Source organism: Gorilla gorilla, chromosome 5, assembly GCF_029281585.2.
Source record: "Gorilla gorilla gorilla isolate KB3781 chromosome 5, NHGRI_mGorGor1-v2.1_pri, whole genome shotgun sequence".
Lineage (NCBI taxonomy): Eukaryota > Metazoa > Chordata > Mammalia > Primates > Hominidae > Gorilla > Gorilla gorilla.
In genome coordinates, this window is record NC_073229.2 from 149,801,251 (window position 1) to 149,824,166 (window position 22,916).

The 22,916-nt window shown below is 41.4% G+C and overlaps 1 long non-coding RNA gene across 1 annotated transcript in view; it reads right to left on the reverse strand.

The window, feature by feature from the left end:
* The window catches only part of LOC129534089 (uncharacterized), a 169,009-nt gene that overhangs the window by 46,928 nt on the left and 99,165 nt on the right, over positions 1–22,916 (reverse strand). Inside the window, exon 4 of the long non-coding RNA XR_010134362.1 lies at positions 19,909–19,975. This is a non-coding gene — a long non-coding RNA (uncharacterized lncRNA). The remainder of the gene's footprint in view (positions 1–19,908; positions 19,976–22,916) is intronic.

Here is a 22,916-nt window from a genome sequence, read left to right on the forward strand (position 1 = left end):
CAGGAAACTTACAATCATGTCGGAAGGTGAAGTGGGAGCAGGCACTGTCACATGACCAGAGCAGGAGCAAAACAGAGAGCCAGGGAGGAGATGCCACACACTTTAAACAACCAGATCTTGTGAGACATGAGGATGGCATCAAGGGGATGGTGCTAAACCATTCATGAGATATCCACCCCCACGATCCAATCACCTCCCCCCAGGCCCCACCTCCAACACTGGGAATTACAATTTGACATAAGTTTTGGGTGGAAACACAGATCAAAACCATACCACTGCTCTTTATCCTATATTCCAAGCCTAACTTACTATCACTGCTGTCCATTTAGTCACCTAAGTTAGCCAATCTGTCATCATCCACTCCTGCTAAATTACTTTCTAAATATTTCTCAGATCTGTGCCTGCCTGCCCACCTCAGCACCTGGACCACTGCAGTACGCATCTAAACCAGCCCTCCCTGGGATCCATCCTCCACTGCTACAACAATCTCCTATCCAAAATGCAACCACTACCATGTCCTCTCTGCCAGCAATTTGTCAATATTTAAAAAAACTAACTGAAACTCAACAAATGTTTCTAGCATTTTGAGTTTCATAACTAATAGAGACATGAGTCATTCTCAAACAAAATAGAAATATTTTTCTTAGGGCCAGTGTGAACTGCCCATGGCACCTTTATCCTCCATTAGAATACCATCAGAGATTGACTTTGTCCAGCTTTTGTCCATCAAAGGCTGACAGTGTTTTTGTTCCTTTCAAATTTCAATTATTTGTCTATTTCTCCATAAAGTTTAGTAAACATCCATTTAGAAATGGAGGAATGGGTTGATATGAAATATTTGGGGGGTGTGGGAAGAGGGTCCAGTATGCTTGGTCTTAGCCAAATACAGATTTCCATGAAAACTCCCAAAATGCTTCAAAAGGTTCCATAAAAAAGATTGAAAAGGCTCTGCAAACTTCAAAATACTGTTTAAAATGTTTTGATGAGTTACGTATAAATGAACACGCAGATTAAATTTCCATCTAAGTCCACACGCTCTTAAAACATTGAGGGGAAACGGTTTTGCCAAACACGCTCTGGGTTTTTTTTTTAAGTCAAAGCAATTTGCAATATTCAACAAACCTAAATGTGGCAGGGCTCACTCATCCCTTCACCCATCTTCTTTCTAACTCAAAGCATAGTCACTAACCAGCAAATATGAGGAAGAAAGAAAAATGTATGCAGAGGTTTAAAATAAATGGAGCCTGATTTTCTTGCTCATTTAAAGGAGGGGATGACTATCTTAGAGCTATTGAAGTTAGTTTCTTTTCCTGCATTTTATTTGGTTTAATCAACAAATATATTTTTGGGCACCTACTATATGCCAAGCATCAAAAATGAGTCTAAGAGATATGAACTTCCTCTTGACTTTCCTAGGACATAGAAAAAAGACATTTTGCAAGCTTAAATACAGCACCACTACCTGGAAAACAGTGTCAATAAGCTCTGTTGACTTCCCTAAATGTAGCACTATCTGGCTCAGAAATCCAACTTGCCAGCAAACAGCCTGGTGACAAAACTAAAAGAAGCTTAATTTGAGCTTTTCCAGATTTAAAAAAGAAGTTGCCAGCTCCCCTCATTGACCAGGTTGGTCAAAATTCCCTGTTACCCAAGGTCTTGGTCCCAAAGCTGTATGAGATTCTACCTGATTCATATGGTACAATGAATTCATATGGTACTGGCTGCTACTAATTAACACTTTAAAAGTGTCTGAGCCTGTTCATATGTTCCTAATGAGAAATCAAATGTGATCATCTCACTGTCCCCTCAAGGCAGACTCAAGAAAGGGAGGAGGACAGTTGAGTGACTATGCTTAAAATCTTCAAAAGAGAAAGAGAAAAGATTACAGGATACAGAGCCTTTTGATTTTAGGCATTCTGAAAGCAAGGACCTCATATTCTATTTCTTTTTCATGCTACCTAAAATGCCTAATTCAAAGAAACACTCTCCATCAAGTCACAAAACCTCTTAACACGAAAATCAAGCTTAAGGGACAGAAGGACAGGGGTTGTAGGGGAGATGCAGGGTAAGAGGGTGAGGGCAGGTCCCAGAGAGAGGAGGATTCCTTGGTGACAAACTACAACCTTTTTATCTTCTGCTCTTGGTTAATACTTTTAGTCATTTTTGGTGAGATGAAAAATGAGGACATTCACCACTTAAGTGACAATACACACTTAACTCCAAATCTCTAACATATTCCCTGGACAGATTGAAAACAAACATGACAAGAGAATGAGTGAAAGGAAAGGGACTGTACTCCAGAAGTAAAAAAGCTTTTCCATGTGGGTCGTTGCTATCAGTTCTTTCTTCAGAAACTGTCGCACGGCGATTGAGTTACATAAGATATTGTGGGAATGAATTGTTATGCTGGGAGCAGCCTCATGTTAGAGAAACTCTCTTCCCTAGATCAAGGGTCGCAAAACTAAACCAGAAGAAAAATGCACACACAAAAAATCTCCTCTGGAACGTGGAAGATTTTTTATTTCAATACTGAGTGCTGTTGCATCTTTGACACATATTCTGAGGTCATACACTGAATTCTCAATTTTTGACCTGCTTCTGAGTTTCACAGAACAAAGACTCACCAAATCAGATTTTCTCAGTACATAAATTACATTCAGGGAATAAATCAGGCACCTCTGGAAGCAGCACTGACTTTTTTAGGCCACCAGGACAACTATAACTGAATTACTGCTTCCATGGAATAAGTAGACTCTTGTCTTGATCTGGGAGAGTGAACTCAGTTTCTTAAAGGGCCAAATCTAGTATTTTTTGAATAAACTGAAAGACTAGGGGTTTAACACAAGGCAGGTCACACGCCAGAGGGACACACCTGGGATTATCACAAGTGCACAAGGCATCAAGGGAGGACGGTCTGGTGGCCAGAGAGTGCAATAAAGACCTGTAGCAGAGGGTCAGTGGCTTCACTGATGAGTACACCCAAAAGGCCAAAATCCTGTATTTTTTCTCATGCTCATTTACTTCTGAAAACTCAGTGGTCTTGGGTGGAAAGAGGGGGAGATGACCGAGCAGGCAGGTACCAAAAAGCTTCAGCCTCATGTGGCAAGACTACAACCTGGGCTAAACAGTGTAAAGAGACTGCAGGGCTGTGGACCGAAGGGTTAGAAGCTGTCTCTTTCCCTATCTGTGACTCACCTTGATCACAGGAATGTCGTGTGGTTAATTTGCTGGCTGAATAAAGATGATTAAATACCATTACATGCACTTGGCTAGATATTAAACAAATCAAGAAAGAATTATTGTGTAAGTATACATTTAATTACTTATGAAGTTTCCAGAGAAAAATTTTAATTTCACTAATGCTTGCAAACCAATGAACATCAAAAATCATAAAAATAAAAAAGAATACAAGAAGCAAGGATACATCAAAGGATCAAATTAAATTTTTGCATAAGAGTTACATATTTTAAGTGCTTAATATAGTCTAGAAATTATTTTAGGCATTTTATATTTTAAAAATCTTATTTGCTTTTGACCTGGAAATACATATTCCAGAATAATAGAACTTGACAATATCTAAAGAACATTTAGCCTAATCCCTTCATTTTTATCAGTTGGTTTCCTATTATGCTATATTTGTAAATATTTTAACTTGAAGAATATTTTTTAAAAGGGACATTCATGATTCTGCAGCTTAACTACCTCCTTGGAAAATTATGTAAAGTAAGATTTAAAAGCACTACTCTCCCACTCCATCAGTGAGAAGCAGTCTGAAGACTTCCCTTTCGACTTTTTTCTATGTTTATCAAGTTATTTCTACATTGAAAGAGAAACAGAGAGAGAAGGAGGGAGAGACTTTTAAAAATCATGTTCTATATTTTGATTCAGATGGTGCTTTTTCAATTTATAATAAACTACTGACATTGTTCAAGAAAAGCAAACATAGAGACTCTTCATTCTTTTTCATGGTTGCGTAGTACTTTATTGTATTATGAACCATAATCTGTCTAATTTTTCCTCTATTGATAGATAGTTAAGTTCTTTTCTATCTTTTTCCATCACAACCTAGACTAAAATGAATAATCTTACATACACATATATGTAAATTATATATACATACACACACACACACACACACACACATATATATCAATTTTTCTGGGCTCTGGTTTAGACTTGTAAAGGAAGATTCCAGATTAAAGATTTCTCATTTTACATACAAAGGAACTGATGCCCTCAACATGGGTCTACAGAGATTAGCTTGATGTAAACCAGAAGGCTCAGTGACCCTCAGAATGGGGAAAGAAAAGTGAATAGAGGAAATGTCAAGTGAGGAATTAGAAGTCAAAGGCTCAAGTTTCACTCTGAAAGTTAGGAACCTGCTTGGGGTGATATGTATCACTATTAAACCCTCACTACACAAAACGGACTCTGAATGAGGTGAAGAGATTGATTGGAGGCCCCAAATCTAGTAGAAGATCAGCCACAAAGAAAGTCAGGACCCCAGACCTGGTGCTTAATTGTAGCCTGCTGTGGTTTAAATGTATGTGTCCCTACACAATGTATATGTTGAAACCTAATTGCCAAGGTGATGGTATACTAGAAGATGGAGATTTGGACAGCTCACGAGGACTCTGCCCTTATGAATGGGATTAACGCTTTTATAAAAGAAGCTTCAGGAAGCTGCCTTGCCCTTTTGTCCCTTTTGCCATGTGAGGACACAGTGTTGGTCCCCTCCTGAGGGCACAGAAACAAGGCACCATCTTGGAAGCAGACAGCAGCCTCACCAGACACCAAATCTGCCAGCTCTTTCACCTTGGACTTCCTAACTTCCAGAACTGTGAGAAATAAATTTCTATTATTTATTAATTACCCAATTTAAGGTATTTTGTTATAGCAGCCCACATGGACTAAGACATAGTCCTTGAGGATAGAGGAGTGGGGCAGGACTGGAATTCAGACAAGAAACAGGAAAAAGAGAACATCACCACAGGGCGAGCAAGAAGAGGCCATGCCTCACAGCAGCTGGTGAAGGCCACAGGCAAGAACACTCTCGGAGGGGTTTTCTGTTCTTGCCTATTCTGTGACCCCTCTCCTCTGTCCCCAAAGCTTCAGTGAAAGCTGCTGCATGACAAACCCTTGTAGCAGCAATAACTTGGGGGAATAAAGGAAATAAAGCAAGAGAGGGATTGTCCCAAGTTTCAAGAGTGGCAAAGGCAGCAGAGGCCCAGGGTGAAGTGGGCAGATGAAGGCAAGAGCGGAAGCAAGCTGGGGCCTGGAGTGACCCGGAGCAGAAAAGATGCAGACCATCCTATCCACATCAGCTAGAGGAAGGTGGCCTTGAAGAAGGAGGAGTTCACGCCCTTAGTTTACGTAAATAGGGGCTGTCCATGAGCAGCCACATGGGTCACAAATGGATAGTCCTATCATCTTAATTTTTTTTCATTTCAGCAAATGTACCAGAAACACATTCACCTCAAAGCTCAATAGCAGCTTGAAGAGGAATTTTTTTTTTTTTTTTTTTTTTGTCATTCATTCCTTGCCACACAGATCTTAAACTTTAATTTCCAAATCTGTATGCTGGCTGCAACAATTTCCTTCTAGTACTTCCCACTTCCACCTGCCCCTCACCCATGCTCAGTCTGCCACGCAGCCTGCCTCCCACTGGCCCCAAGCCACAGCTAGACTGCTGTCATTGTTGACTGCCAGTCTGGCCAAATGGTCCTAGCAGCAGCATATACCTACTTGGCACAGAGAAGGAGAAAACAAGGACTTATGTTTTCCCTCTACTGGATCTCTCTTTTCTTTTTCTCCTCTCCTCTCTCTCTCTCTCTTTCTCTTTTCTCTCTGCAGTTCTTTGCATATTATAAGTCACAAATCGAAACAGATTTCTCTCTACATCCTCCAATACCTCTCTAGGCACATGTCACTCAGGAAAATATTGCCCATCAGACTCTGATGTCGTGAAAAGACAGAGAAATAAACTGTAGTGAATTCTCCAGGGAAGATCATGTCTGAAACTGATTCTTGCAGTTAATCCTTCCATATGTCCTTGATCACAATGTCCCAATAAGTAGTCACACTATTTCTGTTCAGCCAGAGTACCCTGTGACACATTAACTCTACCTCCACCCCCGACCTCGAAAAAGTTTAATTTTCTTTTTATCAATAATTTTTTATTTTTAATTTATGTGGGTTCCTAGTAGGTGTACATATTTATGGGTTATGTGAGATATTTTGCTACAGGCATACAATGTGTAATAATCACATCAAGGTAAATGGGGTCTCCATCATCTGAAGCATTTATCCTTTGTGTTACAAACAACCCAATTATAATCTTTTAGTTATTGTTAAAATGTATAATTACTTCTGACTATCATCACACTGTTTTGCTAACAAATACTAGGTCTAATTCATTCTTTACATTTCTTGTACCCCTTAAAAAGTCACACTATTGTGTTAGCAAACACTAGCTAGCACTAGGTCTTATTCATCCTTTCTATTTTTTGTACCACTTTAAAATGTCTGATTTTCTGGGCGGGGCACGGTGGCTCACCCCTGTAATCCCAACACTTGGGAGGCTGAGGCAGGTGGATCACTTGAGGTTGGGAGTTCGAGACCAGCCTGACCAACATGGAGAAACCCCGTCTCTACTAAAAATACAAAATTAGCTGGGCGTGGTGGCACATGCCTGTAATCCCAGCTACTCGGGAGGCTGAGGCAGGAGAATCACTTGAACCCGGGAGGCGGAGGTTGCAGTGAGCCAAGATAGCGCCACTGCACTCCAGCCTGGGCAACAAGAGCAAAATTCTGTCAAAAAAAAGAAAAAAGAAAAAGTTTGATTTTCTGATACAATTGTCTTTATTAGAGTTAGAGCTTAGGAGGGAAAGCTCACTCTCTCGCTTGTCCTTCAGCATTTAGAGCACAGTTTCAGGGTGCAGTAGTGCATACCTGCTTTTCTGAGATCACTGCGCACTATAGAGCAGGATATCTGCGCTGCTTCCTGCAATCCATGGGTTACTTGGCAATGACGAGCTGCCAGGAAAATCAAACCATTTGTGAAGTAAGAAGGCTTCGAGGAAGCAGTATGGCACGCTAGAGAATGGGCAGTTTCTCTCCTTTTCTGTGGCAGTTTCTTTATCAAATGGAAGAATCATACCCACCTCTGAGTGTAAAATTGGCAGTGTACACAACATGCATAGTAAAATACCTGCCATGTCACGTGCTCAGGCTTTAGTTCATTGTTTCATCCTGTGATGCTTTGGGGTTTGTGCCTCCTGACAGCTTACCATGTCCTACATCCTCATCCTTCCCTCTTACCAGGATCAATTATATTATGACTATTTGGTAAATATTCATGAGATTACAGACAATGGCTGTGGTTTCCAGTAAGGAATAAGAGAGGGAAAGAGACAGACCTGACACTTACTGGGTGTCTTCTGTGCTAGGAACTTTATACATTGTCTTCATTCAAGTTCCTGGGAAACACATTTTGAGATGGAGAATTGCATGCAGAAGTTTGATTGCGGAATATTTTCAGAGATACACCCACAAGAAAGTAAGCAGGCTAGGATCACGCAAAGAGTGATGCTGACCTGCAATGAAGTAACAGTAGAGTTACTTATAAGAGTTTCCAGCTTATCATCTGGAAAGCTTTTGAGCGGAAATGCCCTTCAGAGATACCCCAGATTGAGGCAAGGGGTTGGATTTTGCATGTCTACATAAAGCAGTTATTGGCCAGAGACCACCTCTGGGAGGGAATGTAACATTGGATGTGGCATTCAATGCTGTCAAGGACAACTCTTGCAAGGGCACGGCTATGAGTCCTCAGCAGCCAACATCACCAGTGAGGGACTATACCAGGAAACTGTGGTGGGGAAGAGAATCCCGATACATAAACTGAAAAGGGGATTCAGGCAGAGCACCACAGTGTCCACTACAGTTTATCCCCTGCACCATTCAGACCCACTTGCTTCTTATCATAAATTTTCCTCATCTAGTTACAGCTTCTCCACATTCTATCTGATCTGTTCTCCCAGGGACTTTTCAGAAAGAACAGGAAATGAACTAAAATACTGCTACTGAAGCTGACCTCCAAGTCATAACTGATGGTCATCATTCCTCCTTCACATTCCATTCTAGATTCCCCTCACTCTCAGCTAGAACCTCTGCTGGTTTAGACAACTCCTGGTATGGTGACCCAAACCCTTATCACTGGTCACCATGTATTCCGTAGGCCATGGCTGTTATAATTGCTTATTTACTGTTACGACTGGGTATTATATGTGAGCAATAATCATATTCTTTCCTGTGCTCTTTCTGTAGCAGCAGCCATGCTTCCTCCCGATGATCAAGAAGAATTCCTCCTGCCAGTACAGTGACTCCTTTCCTGTTGTCCTCTTGGCACAAGGAACCCGAAGGGACCAGACAGCAGCCATACTTTCAAGCTCACGGTGCTTTTACTGTTTCCTGGTGAAAGCATTCTTCTCTGGAAGCCAGAATGCATAGGGCCTAATGCTGATGGTGTATACCACATTTTGGAGGATGGTGCCCCATCCTTAGAGGGAATCTCACTTTTATTTTAAAATCCATCATACCACTCCATCAGGCCAGCAGTTTCCTGTGGGGTGGAACCAGGTTCCCAAGTCATGGACCCAATGCCACACAACCTTTGCTGTAAAGTGGGTGCATTGGCCAAAGGCAATATTGTGCAGTATCCCACACTGATGAATCAAATCTTCTGTAAGCCTGAGATAATGGTGCTGGGCAGAGGCTCTGTGTGCAGGAAAGGCAAATTCACACCCAGAATATGTGTACATAACGGTAAAGATGAATTGCTGTCTTTTCCAGTGTGCAAGAGCTCCAAAGTAATCAACTTTCCACCAAGCGGCTGGTTTTCCCCTCCAGAAATAGTGCTGTTAGAGGCTCTGCTTGTTGCTGGAAGGTTGGGTATTTGGTAGCAGCAGTAGCTAGATCAGTCTTGATGAGTACGAGAGGCAGTCCATACTGTTAGGGCCATCATAGCCCCTATCCCTGCCACCATGACTACTCTATTCATGATCCCATTGTCCTTGTACTGTCAGAGACTGATCAGCCAGTCTCTGATGTCAACTAATGAGTGATTTTGTTTACATGGTTGTTTAATCCCTGTCCCATGGTGAATGCATCTAGGTAGGCTTTAATACAAAGATCTTAAAACTTTGTGCCCATTCTCATATGTCTATCCATGGTCGCTTTCCCAGACCCCCTTGTCCATAATCTTTCAAACTGCTTGGGTGCATGTACATTCTTATTTCAAGCTACTTCTCTTCCCACATAAAATGGATGCACCGCCCAGAACTTTGCCCAGTGGGAAGATTTTTCCCTTAACGCTATCTTTCAGGGGCTCCTAAGTGGGGTTGTAGTGTAGCAGCATTTTCAGTTTGCATCAATACACACAAGCTGACCCATAACTACATTCAGACTTTTCCTCCTCTACCAACTGGCCACAGGCTTCTCCCTACCCCCATGCAGCCATAGTGAGAGCTGTGGGAGAGGTGCTGGTACAACAGTGACAATGTCAGAACCCAGCTTAAGATGAACAGTACTGGCCACATGGTTACTCGATGTCTGATGATCAGCTGCTTCATCTTTATCAAGGCATAGTAGCAAGCCAGGAGTTGTTTTTTGTGAATGTTGTATGACAGGCCTTGCTCTAAAACCCTATGAGCCTACACTGTGATTCTCCTGTTGGCCTTTGCCATCAACACTACATGGCATCCTCTTCCACCACAGATATGTTTGACACCATGGAGCCTGCTGAATGATCTCAGCATTCTGCAGAGCTCTTTTCTGCTCTAGGACCCACTCAAATCTGGCAACCTCTCATATTACCATGCAGCAAATCAGTCTGAGACATATTCCAAATTTGGAATATGCTGCTCCCAGAACTTGAAGAAACCTTGTAAGTATTATGCTTTTTTTATAAAGGTGAGAGGTGTAACATGCAACAATTTGTTCTTAATTTGGAGACGATGCCCCAACATAACCCAGAACACTGAATTTCTGAAAAATATTATTGATTTATGCAGCCTACAAACATATGAAAAAAGCTCATCATCACTGGTCATTAGAGAAATGCAAATCAAAACCACAATGAAGTACCATCTCACGCCAGTTAGAATGGTGATCATTAAAAAGTCAGGAAACAACAGATGCTGGAGAGGATGTGGAGAAATAGAACACTTTTATACTGTTGTGGGAGTGTAAATTAGTTCAACCATTGCGGAAGGCAGTGTGGTGATTCCTCAAGGATCTAGAATCAGAAATACCATTTGACCCAGCAATCTCATTATTGGGTATATACCCAAAGGATTATAAATCATGCTACTATAAAGACACATGCACACATATGTTTATTGCAGCACTGTTCACAATAGCAAAGACTTGGAACCAATCCAAATGTCCACCAGTGTTAGACTGGCTAAAGAAAATGTGGCACATATACACCACGGAATACTATGCAGCCATAAAAAAGGAGGAGTTCATGTCCTTTGCAGGGACATGGATGAAGCTGGAAACCATCATTCTCAGCAGACTAACACAAGAACAGAAAAACAAACACTGCATGGTCTCACTCTTAAGTGGGAGTTGAACAATGAGAACACATGGACACAGGGAAGGGAACATCACACACTGGAGCCTGTCAGAGGGTGGGGGGCAAGGGGAGGGATAGCATTAGAAGAAATACCTAATGTAGATGACGGGTTGATGGGTGCAGCAAAACACCATGGCATGTGTATACCTATGTAACAAACCTGCATGTTCTGCACATTTATCCCAGAACTTAGAGTATTTTATATATATATATATATATATATATATATATATATATATATATACACACACACACACACACATATACATATATATAAAATTGATCCAGTAGGCCCCTGAATCTTCATAGGGATTATCACCCACTCTCTGGTGTGGCCGTCTTATCAAAGCCTCTAACATACTTGCCATTTCTTGCTAATCTGTTCCAATTATCAGAATGTCATCAGTATAGAGAACCAACATGATGTTCTGAGGAATGCCCAGATAGCCCCAGTTCTTTCAGACACAGTGGAGGAATTAACAAAGCCCTGAGGCAGGACTGTAAATGCATATTGTTGTTTATTTCACACAAATGGGAACTGCATACAATAATCCTTTTGATAACTAGAAAAGAATGTATTTGCCAGATCAGTGGCTGCATACCATGTTATTTTGCTCCAGCAAAGATTCTACATGAGGTTGCTGCAAGAGGGTACAACTTGGTCAAGCTATCCAATTTTTATAAAGGCCAGAACGATTAATTAAATTAAGAAATGACAGAGACCACTGCCTGTGCATTCTTAATATCTTTAAAAGTGTCATTAATGTCTACTATTTTCCCTAGAATGTATTATTAATGTTGATTTATTATCTTTGCTAAGGGATTAAAAAGGCTGTTTTGATGGCTTCCAGTTGGCATTTCATACTCTGATACCTCTTAACCACAGGCCAATAAACCAGTGTGAGGGTTCTACTAACTATCAAACATGTTCATTACAGTTATAAACTCAGGGGCCAGGGAAGTAACCATTATGTAGGTCCATTGACTGAATGGATTCACTGTGAATGGATCTGAGTCAAAATGCCACTTATTACGAGACAACCATGTGTCCTCATTCTAATGGAGAGTCATAATGGCATTTTGGGTCAGGCATCAATGCCAGTTCAGATCTTGTGACCAACAATTTTGAAAGGTCTAGGTATTCTCTTTTTCCTAATGCACACAAGTAAATAGGCATAGGCCTCTTTGGGTAAAGAGGGGGAATTACTGCTAAAGATACCTGTGACACTGTTGCAGACCGTGTGGCAGAGTCCCTTCTCATAAAGACCTAACCTCTCTATTGGTTAGTGGGTTCCAGATCTGAGAACTGGGTAAGGTCTCGAAACTTTTAGTAAGACAGCTATCAGCCCCTGACCATCCATCTCCACAGCTCTCTGCAGGTTGGGCCACATGACTGCCTCTTCAACATTGCCATTCCTTGTAATAACTGCCTACCTACTTCTGATTGTTAGGCACTGCCACCTATCCTCTATTATGTTGAGATCTTATCAGCTCCACTGTACTCAGAGAGCCCAGTATTCTCACAGCATCTCCTGTCATCAGTCCTGGCCAACAGAGGTCAGGCACTACTGGTCTTCCCAACATTGCTGCTGCTCCTCTCTCAGGCACATTCCTTATTGTCAAACACAGGGTCCTCCAGACCCTCCAATGGAGCAGAGCCAGCTGACGGGATTTTGGCCTTACATTATATATCCACTCTAGCACGTCTGATACTCTGAGACTTTTGATTCCTTCCTCCACCATGTGGCTGGAAAGTTCCGTCTCAACTTGACTTAATATGGACCATCACATTTTCCAAGCTTAAAGAGCCATCCTAGCAGCATATAAGCACTGTACCCAGAGTCCTTGCCAGGATGTTTAATCCTGTATTATGGGAGAGTGCTCCTGTATGAATAACTCCCCCTTATCCAACTGTATACTCCACTGCTCCCTCATCCAGAACCCTCAAGAACAAGGCCCATGCATACTTTTCCACCCTCGCTGATCTCTATAATCCAGATCCTGCAACTCCTTTGATGTATAGTCTGTCTTCTCCCTTGGCTGGCCCAACCTATCCTCACTCAGGCTGTGCTGAGAATTTACCAGCATCATTTGAATGCCAGGAATAAAAAGAGGGTAGATCTTGGGGGTGGGGGTAGGTGTAACTATTTCCCTCATTGTCAAGACTTCTGCATATTATTTAAGCTAAGTAGAGCCACTATTTTCTCACAAGGGAAGGTAGGTCACTTTGCAAGTCCAGCAGATTTAAGAAAATTGAGGATTTCAAAGTTTACAACCTCATCTACCCAGGTATCCACAGCTCAAGTCTCAGGATTCCATTTTTCTTCTATTTGGGTCCTAACACTGTCTCAGGAGAATTGCCAGAATGTGAGTTTAACATTCTCTGAAGCTCCACTCTTCTTATGATTAAATCCTGAGCCTGGTCCTCTGCTCTGTCTGCCCTCCAGCTGCAAGAGATTAGGATTTCCTTAAATATTGCCAAGGAGGCCCTCCAGTTTCCACATTTTGTCTTGAATTGGTAATCACCTGAGCCCATCATTATCCCTCTTTGATGAATGTGTTGCTCAGTAACACCGCCCAATTCCAAAGTCACTGCAATTACAATTCCCTCTACTTCTTAAGAACCAGAGATATTGCACCAGCCAGTCTGTCTCCTTCCACCAATATCCCAACCCAATTTACCACTAGTAAAAGTTTTAACAATTACACCAGTATGACACAGCAGGGAATGTCCATATTTCACTTAGAAATAGTCATGGGGTCCTCATTGTCATTCAGCTGGCAAAAGATTTTTCTCTTAAAATCTATTTCCTATGACCACTCCTGGTTCCAACTGTCTTCAACTGGCTTCCTTGGAAATAGACTCTGAAAATGAACCATTGCATGCAGAAGATATTTTTAGAAATGTTTTTGGAAGACACACCTGTTAGGAAGTGAAAAAGGTAGGATTGGGCAGGGTGAGAAGCTGGCCCACATGAGGTTACAACAGAACTCCAGAGGCTTCACAGTGAACTCTGGAACTGAGAAGGCCTTTCAGAATTGTCCCATAATGAACCACGGAGGACAGGCTTATGACAACCTACAGAAGCAAATCATTGGTTGCAGGTGACCCTTGGAAGGAAATGTAACATTGAGTGAGACAGTTTTCTGCTGCTGAGGGCAATTTCCAGCAAAGGGAGCTGCTTTGAGCCATCAGCAGCTGTTAATCCCAAAAGCAGGGCATTGGGTATGTCAGCCTTAAGGAGGGAATCTGGGCAGAGCACCGCAATACACACTACATATATCTTGTTTTATTTATATTCCAGCTGTGTTCAGCCAAGAGTTTCAATCCTGATTGGTTTCCTGCTTCCAGAAGAACTACACAGAAGGAACTGAACCTCGCAGAGATTAAGCCTTGCCCTGAGGTCAAATGAGTTGGTGAGTGACAGAGACAGCAGGATCAGGCAGGCAAGTAGGGTAGCTCACTATTGAGGAAATGGTGAAGTCATAGTCTTCTGTCACAGGATCCAAGCTACGTACAGGAAGTCTCTAGAAGAGCCTCAGCATTTAGAATTCAAAAGACTTAGGAAGCTCATTGTCATAGCAGCAATGGAAGGACTTTGGCACAATTTCTCAAGCACCTGCAAGAGGGTTTCAGCTTGTTTTTAAAGAGAAACAGCTCACGCCAAATTGCCCAATCCATCCTTCAAGAAGAGACTGATTGTCATTAAAAGGCTACTGCTAGTCTCTGTCTAGAACACTCCAATGTCTGCCTTCTGAGAGCATTCATGTTGCCTCGTGTCCTACAGGGCACCAAATGGGTGTTAAATATCTAGAAATCTCCAGTCTCAGGCCCTGCTTTATTTTTTCTTCATTTTCTCAGTGTTAGGCAGACATCAGGATCACTCTCAAGTGGGTGACATGAGCCACTGTTCTTACTCCAGGAAAAGGTGCAGGCAACATTTTTCTTTGACTACAGCGTACTGAGATGTCTTTGGAAGAAGATCCACATATATTACCACAACTGCTACCAGATATTCCTTCAAAGCACGTAAAAATGGAATTAGTCCCAGAGTTTGCCAGAGATCGAGTTTCAGTGGCCAGGCTTCACCTCCAAATCATTGTGGTCCATTCATCCATTCACTTAATTGGTGCTAATGAAGCTCAGAACTACTGATTTGGTTGAAATGTGGACCAGTTAGCCCTGTTCTCATCTCTGATTATATAGGCTCTAATCCCAAACCTAGGCATCTTGATCCCAGATGCAGACTGGGTTGTGGTGGAACAGATGGGGCATGTGAATGGACCACAAATGAAAATCATAGGCCAAGTCACCCTTCTGATAGCAAGCCAACTATCTTAACCTCCACAGGGAGATACAATCACTATGAGGGAATATGAGTACTTAATAATCACTTGTGAAATTAATGGACAAACTCCTTAAATGGAGTAATTATACTCTGCATTTCACAGGTCTACCCATGGCTTCTCTGTTTCCGTGTTAAACTAGAAATTGATGCTGAGCAGAGCTTTCCCTCCTCCTCATCCACTGGCAGGAAACATATCATGTCTCAGCACACCAGGGGATACCCGGTGACTTGCTGGGGAGCGTGAGCTGGAGCAGGTCCTATGACAGCATGCGCCACTTTGCCTTAATAAAAATTACCAAACTTAAAACAGATGACAGCTGCAGATGCTGAGAAACTGAAACATATAAACTATCTCTTTTTCTTGGAATTTTTTTCTCATTGGGTGGGTCTTTTTTTTTTTTGCCCAACTGGTGTGTGTGTGTGTGTGTGTGTGTGTGTGTGTGTGTGTGTGCGCGCACACGTGTCGTCCATGTGTTAATGAAGACGGTGGGAGGCCTTTGGCCGGGTGTGCACCAGCTGTAGCCTGAAGAAACAGCTCCCCGGACACTGACCAGACTTGATTAAATGGTGAGGTGGTCTGTTCTAGAAGAATCCACCTCACACAGGGGGTCTCCTTTGATTATTTCTACTTTTGTCATCAGAAAGACACTTGGGAACCATGTCTATTTTCCTGAATCTTCCTGTGTTGCATCACTTCCCCGTTTGGCACTTTCTTTTTCCCCAGGTCACTCTATCAGTCAACTATATTTATTAAAACCCTACCATAGTTAGAATACCTCCATTAGATTCCGCAAAATAAGCAAGACGCTCCCTGCCTATGAGAAGCACACAGACTGCTTTAGGAGAAATCACGCACAAGCATGAGGCCACTTGACATTGTGTGAAAGTAGCGACGTACCGCAGTGTAAAACATCATTATAAAGCGAACGGAGGGCAACGAAGCACAGGCCAAAACAGAGCTGAGCAACATTCACGAAAACAGGCCTCCTAGGAGAGGCAAATTGTGAAGAAATTATTGTTAACGCCTCCACATACTATATCCCATGCTGAAGATAATACATCCAATGATTAAGCTCCTTTGATTCTACCTTCAAATTTCCTTTTGTGATATTTCTCAAACCTGTTTTTCCTCCCACCAGCAGGCCATAAATTGCTTTGCTTCTGTCACATATTTTAACTGGCCTGCAGGTGTCCAGCCTTTCTTCCATTTCACCTTGGCAACGTATGATTGTCACATTTTCTTTGCAAAGTGGAATTACTTCAAATAAATCACTGGCCTGTTCAAGAACCAATAACAACTTCATGGTGATTCTTAGGAGAAGGCAGAAGGACTGCACTCATAGACCCCAGATGTAACCTACATATAAGTAATCTTTCAACAGCCAAACAGTATTTAACACTCTTATTAAATTATTGTTATTACAATTTAGTGAATCGTTTAGTAAATTGTATGTATTTGCTTTTATAGAGTTGGTTTAATCACTTACAGATAATTATTTGAGTTCTGAATTAATACCTTTAAACCATGAACCTGATTTGGATAGAGGTAAAAATTGGAATCATTAGTCTAGTGCTCTAAGTAGAGGAAAGATAGGATATGTTGTTCAAATCTACATGTTTAGCCTTTACCCACATCCCTGCCAACTAGCTCAATGGTAAATAGATGAGGCAACAATCAGGAAAGATCTCAGGCTAAAGGAACTATGATTTAAATTAACATTATATTCCATAACTTCCACAGCAAAGCAAGTAACATCATCTTCCTTCACTCTGTAAATTTTTTCTTACTTGTTTTTTGAGAGATAGAAGTGAATCTCCCCAAGGACTACTAGTGGCAAATAAACTACACCAATAAGAGTGGATAAACAAGCAAGAAGAGTTGGAAACCTTTTTGAAAAAGCAAATAATGAGGGAGAACTAATCCTGTCAGAAATTATACTAGAAAAATAAAATAATGAAAACAGTGTGGTACTGGTTCATAAATAAAAATCCATACTAATGAAACAAAAACGGTCAAAAAATAGATCTAATTACCTATGGAAATTTAGTATATGTAAAGGTGACATTTTAAACTAGTAATAAAAAGATGTTGCTCAGATGAATAAACAGCCCCCAGAAAAAAATATGACTTATTTTCCTACCTCACCTCTAATTTCAAAACAAAGTTCAGATAAATATAAGATTTAAATATATTTTAAAATGGAGTGAAAATACAAATATATATATATATATATATATATAGTTTGGTGGGGGGACGGAGTCTCGCTCTGTCGCCAGGCTAGAGTCCAGTGGCGCAATCTCGGCTCACCGCAACCTCCACCTCCCGGGTTCAAGCGATTCCCCTGCCTCAGCCTCCTGAGTAGCTGGAACTACAGTCATGTGCCACCACGCCCGGCTAATTTTTTGTATTTTAGTAGAGACAGGGTTTCACCATGTTGGCCAGGATGGTCTCGATCTCCTGACCTTGTGATCCACCTGCCTCGGCCTGCCAAAGTGCTGGGATTACAGGCGTGAGCCACCGTGCCTGGACACAGATATATTTTTTAAAGTTCAAGAAGAAAATATGCAATAATTTTTTTAAACAGAATGTAGGGGCAGCTGTTTTGGACGACAGTTTGTTAAGTAAAGATAGCTGTGTGACTCAACAATTTCACTCTTAGGAATATAGCCAAGGAAACTGTAAATGTAAGTTCACACAAAAGCATTCATGTATGTGAATGTTTATAGCAACATTATTCAAAATAGACAAAAAGTGTAAATAACTCTAATGTCCATGAGCTGATGAATCCATAAACAGAATGTGTTATATCCACACAATGATATTATTCAGTCATGAAGAACTGTGAAGTACTGATGTATGCTACAGCATGGATGGACCTTGAAAACTCTACGCTAAGTAAAAGAAGTCAGACACAAAAGGCTACATATTTTATGATTCTATTTATATGAAACATCCAGAATAGGCAAATTGTAGAGACAGAGAATAGATTAGTGGTTGCCAGGGACTGGAAGCAGGGAGGAATGCTCTGTGACTGCTATTGGGTACATGGTTTCTTTGGGGACTGATGAAAATATTCTGGAATTAGTGGTGATGGTTGTATAGCCTTGGGAATACACCAAAAACCACTTTAAAAAATATAATTGACATAGTTTAAACAGGACATCTTAATAGAAAATTTTTAAATGCACTTGACTGAATGAAAATAAAAATGCACATAACAAAATTCACTGGACAGAGCTAAAACAATGCTAAAACATTTATGGCACTAAACTGTAGCATTAAAAACAGCAAGAGTCTCAAATCAATAATCTAATCCCCCACCTAAAGAATCTAGAAAAGACCAAGATGAACTCAAAGGTATAAAAGAAAAATAATAAAGATAAGTGTAGAAATCAATAAAATTGAAAACAGAAAAAATAATGGGGAAAATCAAACAAAAAGCTAATTATTTGAAAATAATAATAAAATTGACAAAACGCCAGCAAAACTGACAATTAAAAAAAACAGAAGATATGAATTACCAATGTCAGGAATGAAACAGAGGAAAGCACTACAGACCCTGTGAGAGGTGACAACGTGCTAGCAGTCCTCACAGCCGTCGCTTGCTCTCGGCGCCTCCTCTGCCTGGGCTCCCACTTTGGCGGCACTTGAGGAGCCCTTCAGCCCACCGCTGCACTACGGGAGCCCCTTTCTGGGCTGGCTAAGGCCAGAGCCTACTCCCTCAGCTTGCAGGGAGGTGTGGAGGGAGAGGCGCGAGCGGGAACCAGGGCTGCGGGCTGCGCTTGCGGGCCAGCGGGAGTTCCGGGTGGGCGTGGGCTTGGCGAGCCCTGCACTAGCAGCAGCCGGCCGGCCCTGCCAGCCCCAGGCAATGAGGGGCTTAGCACCTGGGCCAGCGGCTGCGGAGGGTGTACTGGGTTCCCCAGCAGTGCCAGCCCACCGGCACTGCGCTCAATTTCTCGCCGGGCCTTAGCTGCCTTCCCGTGGGGCAGGACTTGGGACCTGCAGCCCGCCATGCCTGAGCCTCCCACCCCCTCCGTGGGCTCCTGTGTGGCCCGAGCCTCCCCCACGAGCACCACCCCCTGCTCCACTGGCGCCTGGTCCCATTGACCACCCAAGGGCTGAGGAGTGCAGGCGCAAGGCGTGGGACTGGCAGGCAGCTCCACCTGCAGCCCCGGTGCAGGATCCACTGGGTGAAGCCAGCTGGGCTCCTGAGTCTGGTGGGGCCTTGGAGAACCTTTATGTCTAGCTCAGGGATTGTAAATACACCAATGGGCACTCTGTATCTAGCTCAAAGTTTGTAAACACACCAATCAGCACCCTGTGTTTAGCTCAGGGTTTGTGAGTGCACCAATCCACACTCTGTTTCTAGCTGCTCTGGTAGGGCCTTGGAGAACCTTTGTGTCCATACTCTGTATCTAATCTGATGGGGACGTGGAGAACCTTTGTATCTAGCTCAGGGATTGTAAAGGCACCAATCAGTGCCCTGTCAAAACAGACCACTGGGCTCTACCAATCAGCAGGACGTGGGTGGGGCCAGATAAGAGAATAAAAGCGGGCTGCCCGAGCTAGCAGTGGCAACCCGCTCGGATCCCCTTCCACACTGTGGAAGCTTTGTTCTTTTGCTCTTTGCAATGAATCTTGCTACTGCTCACTCTTTGGGTCCACACTGCTTTTATGAGCTGTAACACTCACCGCGAAGGTCTGCAGCTTCGCTCCTGAAGCCAGAGAGACCACCAGCCCACCGGGAGGAAGGAACAACTCCAGACGCCCCGCCTTAGCTGTAACACTCACGGAGAACGTCTGCAGCTTCACTCCTGAGCCAGCGAGACCACGAACCCACCAGAAGGAAGAAACTCCGAACACATCGGAACATCAGAAGGCACAAACTCCAGACTCGCCACCTTAAGAGCTGTAACACTCACCGCAAGGGTCCGCGGCTTCATTCTTGAAGTCAGTGAGACCGAGAACCCACCAATTCCGGACACACACCTGGAGACATAAAAAGATAAGAATACTATGAACGACTTTACACACATAAATTTGAGAACTTAAAATGAATAAATTCTTGGAAAAGCACAAACTTCCTTAATTTATCCAATATGAAATACGTAATTTGAATAGTCCTATCATAATAAGGAAATTGAATTCAAAATTTTAAAATTCAAAAAAGAAATCTCCAGGCCCAGATAGTTTCACTGAATATTCTATTAAACATTTAAAGAATTAACAAAGTTTATTTCCATCTACTTCAGAAAATAGAAGAGGAGGAAGAGCTTTCCAAGGTGTTTTGTGAACTAGTATTACCTTGATCCCAAAGCCACACAGCATAAACAAAGGAAACTACAGACCACTATACCTCAAGAATACAAACACAGAAATTCTTAATAAAATATTATGAAATAGAATTCAGCAATATGTAAAAAGAATTGTAGATCATGACCAAGTGGGTTAATTCCAGAGATGTAAGGCTTGTTCAATATTTGAAAGCCAATCTATTTAATCCACTATACTGAGAGGCAAAGGAATAAAAATGACACAATGATATCTACTGATGGCAGAAAAAGCAGTTGATAAAATTCAATACCCCTTTATGATAAAAACTCTCTGAAAGTTAGGAATAAGGGAAACTTCCTAAACATGGTAAGATCATGGACAAAGCCTACGGCTAATACCGTATACTCAGTGAGGACAAATTGAACTCTTTAAGATCCAAAACAAGGAAAGAATATCTACTTTTATTCAACGCAGTACTGGAAGTTCTAGCCACTGGATAAGGCAAGAAAGGTAAGTGAAAGCAATACTGATTGGAATGGACAAATAAAAATGTCCTTATTTGCAGATTACATAATTGTCTATGTACAAAATCCCAATAAATCTATCCCCCAAAATTCTAAAGCTGATAAGGATATAAGATAAACATCAAATTAAATTAAAACCACAGTGAGATATCACTACGCACCTATCAAAATGACTAAAATAAAAAGTAGTGACATCAAACGGATGCAGAGAAACTGAATCACTCATGCACTGCTGCTGGGAATATAAAATGGTACAGCCACCCTGGAAAACAGTTGGGCAGTTTCTAAAAAAAATTAAACGTACACTTACAACTTACATTTCTTTCTTCACTTTAACATGACTGGTACATTTTTATATTTCACTTCACATAAGCACAGTCTACATAGAATGGCAAGATTTAAAAGACGATATACACTATTTAGAGAAAGGTTTCAAGAAACAGGGAAAATATCCTTTTATTGCTCTTAACTACTGCTTAATCTCTTCTGCTCTGGTTGCCAGCTTTAAATAATTTAATTGACCCTACATCTTCCTTAGCTTGCCTTAGACTAGTCAAGTCGCTACTATACCTTGAGAATCTCCTAGCACCTTTCTCAGGTACTGAAACCTCTCAGGCTTTGTTCTACTGTGCTTCTAATGGCTCTGAAAAAATAACTATATATGTTTGTTTTCTGTGTATTTCAAAAAAAGATTCATTCCATTTCTATGCCCTTAACACCCATCTATTTTGCTTTTCTTCAGTTTTCCTTTTTATGGTTGGAGGCCCTAAAAGAAAGAACATAATTAGCCTTATTTAATGTTTGCCCAGTGACCTACCTTTGCTAGCCCTTCCACCACACTACACATGTCCCTTCCTGTTCCCACCCTTCCAGCATTTTGAGCCCTGTGCCCTGGAAAAATCCCCTGTGAGCCTTGTAGAATACTCATTCAGCACTTCCCTGGGCAGCACGTCTCATTTTCAAGTTCCTGATAAAAACATTTGACTTTTCTATTCTTTGAGGAATCGCCACACTTCTTCAAATTAGTTGAACTAATTTACACTCCCACCAACAGTGTAAAAGCCTCCATGGAATACTATGCAGCCATAAAAGGGAACAAGATCATGTCTTTGCAGGGACATGGATGAGTTTGAAGCCATTATCCTCAGCAAACTAACACAGGAACAGAAAACCAAACACTGTGTGTTCTCACTTATTAGTGGGAGCTGAACAATGAGAACACATGGACACGAATGGGGAACAACACACACTGAGGCCTGTTGGCAAGGAGGAGTTGGGGAAGGGAGAGCATCAGGATAAATAGTTAATGTATGCTGGGCTTAATACCAAGGTTGGGTTCATAGGTGCAGCAAACCACCATGGCACAGGTTTACCTATGTAACAAACCCGCACGTCCTGCACATGTATCCTGGAACTTATAATAAAATTAAATTCAATTTAAAATTTTTAAAAAGACAGATCCCAAAGGAAAAAAAATGACTTTTCTAAAATCCTAGACAATATCAGAACTTTATTTCTTAGTTAACCAGGACATAATAACCTTTTTAAATTGAAATATGGAAAAATACATTGTAAGTCTATAGGATTTAAATCTGGAAAGAGATTAGATACAATCTATCATTATAAAGAGAGAAAAGTAGCCTGGTTAAGGGCACTCAGAAAGTTTGCAGCAGGGTCAAAAGAAAGTATTTTATCTACACTGTTTTCTGTTGCAAGCTACTAAACACTTTATATTTCAAATGTATATCTTCACTTTGGAATAATAACAGAAATATCCAGCCAAAGCTTCTCAAGGCAATAACCAATCTCTTTCTTATGTGAGCTGAGTCCCAAAGGGTAAACTTTTAGATTTTGAGAAATATATTCATATACTTCAGATTTTTCAATTTATTTTGACTAATATTATAATATTAATTTCCCCTTTTAATTACATGATTTTATAATTATGTTACTTTAAGTTATTTTTATTATAAAACCCAACCTGTTTCATTTATAGTCATAGGTATTCGTATTAGTAGTATCTATGGGTTTCTGGTATCTTTGGGATCTAAGGCAATCCATGGGAAAATATGAGTCACATTGAAATATTCACTTTATAGTCAACTCTTCAGGAAGGTGAAAGAGGCAAAGGA